Below are 9,550 nucleotides of genomic sequence, written 5' to 3'. Positions count from 1 at the left end.
TTCTATAAAACTGTGATGTCTTTGAAGACAAAATACCTACATTTTTTTTTTTTTTTTTTTTTTTTTTTTTTTTTTTTTTTGAGATGGAGTCTCGCTCTGTCGCCCAGGCTGGAGTGCAGTGGCGCGATCTCGGCTCACTGCAAGCTCCGCCTCCCGGGTTCACGCCATTCTCCTGCCTCAGCCTCCCAAGTAGCTGGGACTACAGGCGCCCGCTACCACGCCCGGCTAATTTTTTGTATTTTTAGTAGAGACGGGGTTTCACCGTGTTAGCCAGGATGGTCTCGATCTCCTGACCTCGTGATCCGCCCGCCTCGGCCTCCCAAAGTGCTGGGATTACAGGCGTGAGCCACCGCGCCCGGCCAAAATACCTACATTTTAAATTAGTTTTATGATTATTCTAAGTGTAAGAGTTAGTCTGACACAAAATACACTATACTATCCCAAAGAAGAAATCTCAAATATGATTTTTTAAGAATAAACTAAGTAGAGTTTGAGAATGGAGAAGCTGCTGCAACAGGGCCCATGGCGGACACCCAGGACAACTTGCCCAATGACATTAGCGTGTCTAGCCTGGACTGCCATGAGGCCTTTTGCCTGCTGTCACCCACAGAGTGCCTCTTCTTTCCCCACCACCTGTCCTGTGCCCCCTGGTATGGAGGCCTGGCTGAGCTGCTACAGACATCCCCTGAGGCCCCCTACATCTATCCTCTGCTCAGCTGCCTCTTCTGTGCCCAGGACCCCGACCAGCTGTGCCAGCATGCCTTGGCCAAGGGCCTTACCGAGAAGAAGTATCAAGAGAAGTTGAAACAGGTGATCCTAGGAGTGAGGCCGACCAGGGGCCTCTGGCAGACCTGCAGGGAGCTTATGCTCTCTCTGGAGTTAAGGCTTCGACACTTCAGGCTAGGGAAGGAGGGAATCACCACCTATTTCTCTGGGAATTGTACCATGGAAGATGCCAAACTGGCCTAAGACTTTCTGGACTCACAGAACCTCAGATCCTACAACACCTGGCTCTTCAAAGAGGTCAACGGAGAAGGGAAGCCCGACTATGAGGTGTGGCTGACTTCTGTGCTCCGCACAGAGCCTTCCCTGCACTCCGAGGTGACTTCCAGGCTGAAGAGCTATGAATTCAGGGGAAGCCGTTTCCAGGTGACCCAGGGGGACTAAGTGTTCATCCTCCAGAAGGCAGTGGAGCAGATGGAGAAAGACAAGGCATATGCAGCCAACAGCTACCAGGGGCAGATGCTGGCCCAGTATACACACTGCTTCACCCAGGGCTCCATCGAGGCCCACAATAGGGGCTCCTGTTTCTGGAGCCAGGACAAAAGCCCCATCGTGGAGAGTTACAGCGGGTTCATTGCGAGCTGTAACCCTTTGGTTCCCAAGGACAATTTGAAGGTTTCGTAGCCATAGTGAACAAGGCCATGAGCGTGAAGTTTGAGCGGCTGGTGGCCAGCGCAGAGCAGCTGCTGAAGGAGCTGCCCTGGCCCCAAGTCTTTGAGAAGGACAAGTTCCTCAACCCGGACTTCACTTCCCAGGATGTTCTTGACTTCGCTGGTTCTGGCATCCCTGCTGGCATCAACATCCCCAACTACAATGACCTGAGGTGGATGTAAGGCTTTAAAAATATGTTGCTTGTGAACGTGCTGGCTGTGGCCTACGCCACGCAGCAGGATAAGCTCACCTTCCTGGAGGAGAATGACAAGGACCTGTACATCCTCTGGAGGGGGCCCTCCTTCAATGTGCAGATGGGCCTGAACGAGCTGTTGAGCCATGGCAGCGGCAAGCTCTTCCTGCAGGATGAAAAAGGAGCATTCAACTTTGACCAGGAGACAGTGATCAACCCAGAGACTGGAGAGCAGATTCAGAGCTAGTAGCCAAGCAGGGAGACCCGGGACAGCAAGTTCAGCACCATCGACTCCAGCTACGAAGAGTGCCAGGCTGAGAGCATGGGTCTCTTCCTCTGTCTCCCCCGCAAGTGCTGGAGATCTTTGGCTTCCAGGGGGCTGATGTGGAGGACGCGATCGATGTGGACTGGCTCCACATGGTTCATTCGGGCTGGGCTACTTGCTCTGGAGTTCTACACACCTGAGGCCTCCAACTGGTGACAGGCCATTATGCAGGCCCGGTTTCTGATCCTGAGAGACAAGTATTTGTCTTGTCTTGTCTTGGGTGACAAGTCTTTGGGTGATTCTGAGAAGAGTGGCATGACCTAAATTAATAATATAATGTTGGCTATTCTATTGAAGATAGACTGAAGAGTGGACATAGAAATAGTGAGACCAGTTAGGAGGTTGCTTCTGTGTTCCAGGCAAAACATGATCAATTTATACTGGACAGTAGCGGTGGGGGTGTGATGTGAAACTCCTGAGCAAAAGTAAACAGGGGGCTAGTGAGGGACTCATTACCATCACTCCCACCACAGGCTCTGATGGGCACCTGGATGCCAGGGTCCGCCTCGACTGCAGCAAGATCCGGTCTGTGGGCAAACCTGCCCTAGAGGGCTTCCTGCAGAGACTTCAGGTGCTGAATGAAGTCCACAGGGGGATGTGGTCAGAGAGTGGGCCATGTACAAGCGGTATGAGGCCCCTTGAGTGCTTCCTCGCCCTCAGGGACAAGGTACGTCTGCATAAGGAATCTCAGAAGCTCATCGTTCAGCGCAACACTTGCCTTGAAGGCTCAGACGTGCAGCTTCTGGAATTCGAGGCCTCAGCTCCTGGCATCATCGGATCCTTCTCCGAGCATTTCCCAGAGGATGGACCCGAGTTGGAGGAGGTACTCACACAGCTGGCCACAGCCGATGCCCGATTCTGGAAGGGCCCCTGAGGCCCCACCTGGCCAGGCATGAGGAAGATGTGTGGGGCCTCTCCCCCAACTCCATCAAACCAAGGCTTCAAGTGGCCCTCCATTCGCGGGTGTATTTAGGGGCTAGGGGAGGGGGAGGGGCAGGAGCTTGGACGTTAGTACTACATCAGCTGAGGGTGGTGACACTAACCCCTTCCATTTGTCAGCACTTTCCAGCTTTCCAAGTGCTTCCCCTCTGTGATCGCATTTCATCTGCACTGCCATACGTGGAGTGAGCAAGACAGGGTCCACCAGCCTGCCTACCAGATGAGGAAATGGCAGTTCTGAGAAGTCACTGTTCTAGATCCTACAGGTGGCTCGTGACAGCTAGGGTTCAAAACGCTATCACCAAATCCAATGCTCCTCACATATTAATTTTATAACCAGGCAAATAAATATTAGAGATAACCATCAAATAAATAAATAAGCTAAATAATTTTGACTGATTTATTCCATTTACATTTATGACATTTCTCATATATCAACATCATATATATGGATTGATTTCACTTATTTTATATTTTATTTACCCATTCTATCATTAACAACTTTACTGGTTTATTTGTACCCCATTCTTTGGATATTTAAAAAAATATTTTATTTGGCCAGGCGCAGCGGCTCACGTCTGTAATCCCAGCACTCTGGGAGGCCAAGGCGGGTGGATCACGAGGTCAGGAGATCGAGACCATCCTGGCTAACATGGTGAAACCCTGTCTCTACTAAAAAAATACAAAACAATTAGCCAGGCGTGGTGGCGGGCGCTGCTCGGGAGGCTGAGGCAGGAGAATGGCATGAACCCGGGAGGCGCAGCTTTCAGTGAGCTGAGATCGCGCCACTGCATTCCAGCTTGGGTGACAGGGCGAGACTCCGTCTCAAAGTGGCCATTATTTGGTATATTTTTCTTCAGTTCTGAAACAATATAATAGACTTGCAGAAATTATCTAAGTTTTCAAACATTTACTGTTTCCTTGGATCATTTTTTCTCAGATTTATTAGATTATTTTTGCTGATTTCTTGAATAAATCCTTTAGTTTTCTGCAGAGGTACCCTGCTTAAACTAACCCTGTAGGTTATATATTGGATATATTGTTTATATAAGAAACATTTTACCTTATTCTTCTTAAAAGAATTATGTTGTGATTGCAATTAAAATTATTTAGGCTGGGCGCAGTGGCTCACACCTGTAATCCCTGCACTTTGGGAGGCCAAGGCAGGGGGGATTACAAGGTCAGGAGTTCGACACCATCCTGGCCAATATGGTGAAACCCTCTCTCTACTAAAAATACAAAAATTAACCAGGCATGATGGCAGGTGCCTGTAGTCGCAGATACTCGGGAGGCTGAGGCAGGAGAGTAGCTTGACCCTGGGAGGCAGAGTTTGCAGTGAGCTGAGATCGCGCCACTGCACTCCAGCCTGGGTGACAGAGCAAGACTCTATCTCAAAAAAATAAAAAATAAAATTAAGTTGTTTGAAGATAGTACTTTGCTGTTCCTGCTTCCATTATTTCTATTAAGCTATAAATTGACGATCTATTTTCATTTTTCTCAAAGTAATTTTTTTCTTTTTTCTTTTTTTTTTTTTTTTAGACAGGGTCTCACTGTGTTACCCAGACTGGAGTGCAGTGGCATGATCTCGGCTCACCATAACCTCTGCCTCCCAGGCTTTAGCTGTTCTCCAGCCTCAGCCTCCTGAGTGGCTGGGATTATAGGCAAGCACCACTACCACCTGGCTAATTTTTGTATTTTTAGTAGAGATGGGGTTTCACCATGTTGGCCAGGCTGGTCTTGAACTGCTGACCTCAAATGATCCACCTATCTAGGTCTCCGAAAGTGTTGGGTTTACAGGCGTGAGTCAGTGTGCCCAGCCCCAATTTTTGTCTATTCTTTCTCCTCTCTCGCTTTTCACATTTCAGGATGCTTTAAAGATTTTCTCTTTACCTTTGGTTTTTGAAGTTACATTAGGATATATCTGGCTGCAAATTTCATCTTATCATTCTTGGGATTCACTGAATTAATAGAATGTAAAAATTGATTTCATTCAATCATGTGTAAGACAGCCATTTTCTCCTTCAAATATTCATCTTTAAGGGTTAAATTTCTTTGGATATAATGACCATTTTTAATATACAATTATAGTTTAGGTTCATTTGAGCAAATTTTAGAATATAAGAAGTTCAACTATCACTTTTCTTTTTTTTTTTTTTTTGTGAGACGGAGTTTCGCTCTTGTTGCTCAGGCTAGAGTGCAATGTCACAATCTTGGCTCACTGCAACCTCCATCTCTCAGGTTGAAGCAATTCTCCTGCCTCAGCCTCCCAAGTAGCTGGGATTACAGGTGCACGCCACCACACTCGGCTAATTTTTTGTACTTTTTAGTAGAAATGGAGTTTCACCATGTTAGCCAGGCTGATCTCAAACTCCTGATCTCAGATGATCTGCCCACCTCGGCCTCCCAAAGTACTGGGATTACAAGCATGAACCACCATGCCTGGCCTCAACCATCACTTTTAACCACAATTCCAAAAACTGATTACTGCTAACATTTCAGTATATGCAATTGTTTATTTTATTTATGGCAATTTAATACAAAAATATTTTAGGCTATACATATAAAAATATATTTTAGGCTATATATTGACAAATAGTAAATAAATGTGATTTTACAATAAAACTGTAGTGATCCCATAGTATTACATCTAAAATCCTATTTAATCAAGTATCTTTTACATCCTTAAATCATTTCCAGCTACTCACTTTAATACTTTATTATTTATATGTGATAATGATTAAAAGAGGCAAAAAATTCTTGCCCTCATAGAGCTTACAATCTATTTGGAGAAAACCAAAACCAAATAACATAAAATAGTAAATATTTAGTATTTTGTAATATCATTAATGCTAGGGATAAAACGTGTAAGTGAGAAAGTATATAGATTATCAAGGTTTGTTGTGTAAAGTATTCATTAGAGTATCCAGGAAAGATTTTCATGAGAAGATGTTTTGATGAAGACATGAATCAGACACCATTCATGTGAATACCTGGAGGAAAACCATGCCAGAAAGAGAACCGCGTGTATAAAATTCCAAAGTGGCAGCATGCCATGGAGAAGAAGCTAGAGTGCTGGCATGATGTAGGAATGAGGAGAGCATTTGGGATTGTCATCAAATGGCTGCAAAGGGTCACCTTATACTGAAATACAGAAGTCCTAGTAAGGATTTACCTTTTACTACAAAGGAAATGACAAGTCTTTGGGTGATTTTGAGAAGAGTGGCATGACCTGAATTAATAATATAATGTTGGCTACTCTATTGAAGATAGACTGAAGAGTGGACAAACACAGAAATGGTGAGACCAGTTAGGAGGTTGCTTCTATGTTCCAGGCAAAACATGATCAATTTATACTGGAAAGTAGCGGTGGGGATTGTGCGATGTGGTGAAACTCCTGAGCAAAAGTAAACAGGAATTGTAGACAGTATGGGTGTGAATAACTCAGACTGGGAAAAGAGAATGTTAACAATGGGAAAGGAAATATCAAGAGATCATATTCATAGGTAAATGCTATTCATATTTCTACTCATTTAATTATAAATACCTGAACATGAAATGCTGTGTCAAAAGATATGTACATTTAAAATATTTTGCTGTCTATTGTCAAATAACTTTTCCGTATAATTTCTACTAAATTATGCATTCCTGAGCAGCACATGTAACTATTTTTCTTCACACTCTTGAATACTAGTATTCCTCTTTTTCAATTGCTGTAAATTTTATAACTAAAAGTACATCTGAACATTGATATAATATGCTGTTTAATTAGAATAAATCAGTTGGGTTTTAAGCAAACTTAATTAAAAATACTTGAGTAAAATACCACACAGTTTGATTTCTCCCTGCTCTCTATATTAATCTTTATTATAACTCGCTGCCCATGTTTTTCATTTGTCATTTCCTGCCTACAGGACATTTAAATTCTCTTACAAGTTTTGGGGATTCTCTATTATGTTCCTCGAACATTGGAACCTGAAAGGAGAATATTCTCTGTATTTCCATTGTCTGGCAGACAGGAATTGGTAGCTTGCATTTTTTGAAATGGTCTTTCTTGCCAACAATTCAGGTTCTTGATTGAGTGACTCAACTGGAAAGAGAGAATAAGTTGTATTTGCAACATGTATTGAACATGGTACACAAGCATGGGTGAGGAGCCTTGACTAAGTGCTTTAAATAATGAAGTCCTACAGACATACTGAATGTGGCCCTATTTAGAAGCTACTTCTCCAGCCTTTAGTAATTCTCTTCCACCCTTCATATTTATAAAATAATCCCATTTTTCCTTCCTTCAGCCAGAGTTGCTAGTATGCGAGAACTCTGGTATTAACTGCAATCTCTATTAGCCTCAAAATAATTATTGTACATTGTTGTTGCTTAATACTTTAATAGAGCAAGAATATTGTTATTTGCCTTTCTCCGTGGTCCAGGATATGTAGCCCTCCTGCTCCCAAATATCACCAGGTATCTGAAAGTGAGCTCACTGCAACCTTGGCATTATCAGTACTGCACAGAGCCCTCTTCAGCATACCGCATAAACACTATCTATAAAACCCCAGCAAGCCTTTGTTCTTTGCAGTTAGCCCCTTGTCTGCTGATCCTGCTCATTGCCTCCTCACAAAATATTTTCGTAGTTTCTCTAATAAATCTACTTTTCTATAACTAAAACTGTCTTGGTAAATTCTTTTACCTCCGCACCAGCAGCCCAGAGAGTTGTCACTCTCCCATGACAACAAATGCACAGGAAATTTAAAATAACTAATAACCCTTCATATATTTTATTTAAAGATTACTTTTCAAGATTTTATCTTTGTCATTTGCACTCTTTTTGTCAGAAAAATAATTAAGGAGTATCAAAATCAAGTCTTGGGTGGGAGGTTATTTTATTTAGATTATTTTGGGTCATTCTACATATTTTCAATGACAATTTACTCATTTTTAATTTCTTATTTTAAGGTATATGGCACATGTATATGAAAATTTTGCATGGAAGTTAAATGTTATGATTTATGTGGATCAGAGTATCTCATTGTTTCCACAAAATATTTTTTCCCAGTATAAAATTTTATATCTTGCATTGGTAAGTACTATTTCAATTCCAAGTGACTAAAAACAACTTTAACTGAGTGAGACCGAAGCAAACAAGCAAGCAAGAAAGCAAACAAACAAACAAACAATTACCCTGAGGGGTCAGGGTAATTTATGGTTGAGATGTCATGTAAACGAGAGTTGAGCAGGAAGCTTCTGGATAAGGAAATTTGCAGCTGAGCATCTAACATCCAAAATTAGGGCTGGAGAATGTTTGGGTTTTGGGTTTTCCTATTCAATTGGGATCTCCACTCCTTGCTGAAGGTCTTTTCACTCTCATTTCTTGCTATACACTAGCTTCCTATATCTCATGGAAAATTGGTCTACCAAAAGCTGGCAATATTTAGAGTCTAGCCACTCTGAGTAACATACAAATCAATTATCCCTTGGCCTTCAAGATCAAGAATCCTGAAGACAGAACAAACTCTGCTAATGTTCAGGAAAGATCACATGCATATAAAATATTTTTTAAATTTTGATGTTATCTACAACTTAGTAAATCTGGAAATGATTATTATAATGCAATTACTATTAACTTATACTGTCTCTAACACTGTAGTATAACATATATGCTGTGCATTTTAGGCAGGGCCTGAGTGTGAATTTTCCAATAGATTAGTTAAAAAGAAAATTTTATAAAATACTGTTCATTTTTTAAAATCCTATAAATGCTTAATATAGTGTCTAGCATGGAGAAAATTCTCAATAAAATGTAGAAAATTCTGAATAATTAATTTTGCTAAAAGTCCATTCAACTAAAATTTGATTTTAATAATACTGAATATAATCTGGTTAGAGTTCATTCAAGCTTCAGCTGATTATACATCCACTTAATTTGTATTCCTGAAAAGTTTTATCTCCCACAAAGTTTTGCTTTTCCTGTCTGCATTCCCTAGAATTAAACTTCTCTGTTCTCAGACTCTGAAGGCTGGGATCAAGACTAAACTTATTTCATTGAAAGCAGGAGTATTCAATTAATTGGTTGGATCAGAGATGTCGATGAAAAGAGTAAAACTCTGTAAAATATTTGAAGAGATTTATTCTGAGCCAAATATGAGTTACCAAGGCCCATGACACAGCCCTCAGAAGGTCCTGAGAACATGTGCCAAGGTGGTAAGGGTACAGCTTGGTTTTATATATTTTAGGGAGGCATGAGACATCAAACAAATACATTTGAGAAATACATTGGTTTGGTTCAGAAAGGCAGGACAACTAAAAACGGGGGCTTCCAGGCTATCGGTAAATTTAAACATTTTCTGGTTGACAATTGGTTGAGTTTATCAGAAGATCTGAAATTAATGGAAGGAAATGTTCAGGTTAAGATAAAGGATTGTGGAGAACTAGTTTTATTGTGCAGAGGAATCTCTCAGATAGCAGACTTCAGAGAGAGAGCAGGTTGTAAAATGTTCCTTATCTGACCTAAAAGGGTTCCTGGCTCTTAATTGATTGATTATCTCCTGGATCTGGAAAGAAAGGAAGAAAAACAAATGGGGAAGAGGATTCTCTAAAGAATGTGGATTTTTCCCACAAGAGACTTTGCAGGGCAATTTCAAGGTATGGCAAGGCAATATGCT

At 41.7% G+C, this 9,550-nt stretch overlaps 1 pseudogene; it reads left to right on the top strand.

Annotated features, from left to right (window-relative positions):
* The first annotated feature begins 522 nt into the window (after window positions 1-522).
* Window positions 523-2,848, top strand: LOC100994028 (dipeptidyl peptidase 3-like; annotated as a pseudogene).
* The last annotated feature ends 6,702 nt before the right edge of the window (window positions 2,849-9,550 follow it).

The sequence above is a fragment of the Pan paniscus genome, chromosome 3 (genome assembly GCF_029289425.2).
Source record: "Pan paniscus chromosome 3, NHGRI_mPanPan1-v2.0_pri, whole genome shotgun sequence".
In the NCBI taxonomy this organism is placed as follows: Eukaryota; Metazoa; Chordata; class Mammalia; order Primates; family Hominidae; genus Pan; species Pan paniscus.
The sequence above is the reverse complement of the archived record's forward strand: the minus strand, read 5'-3'. Positions and strand labels throughout refer to the sequence as shown.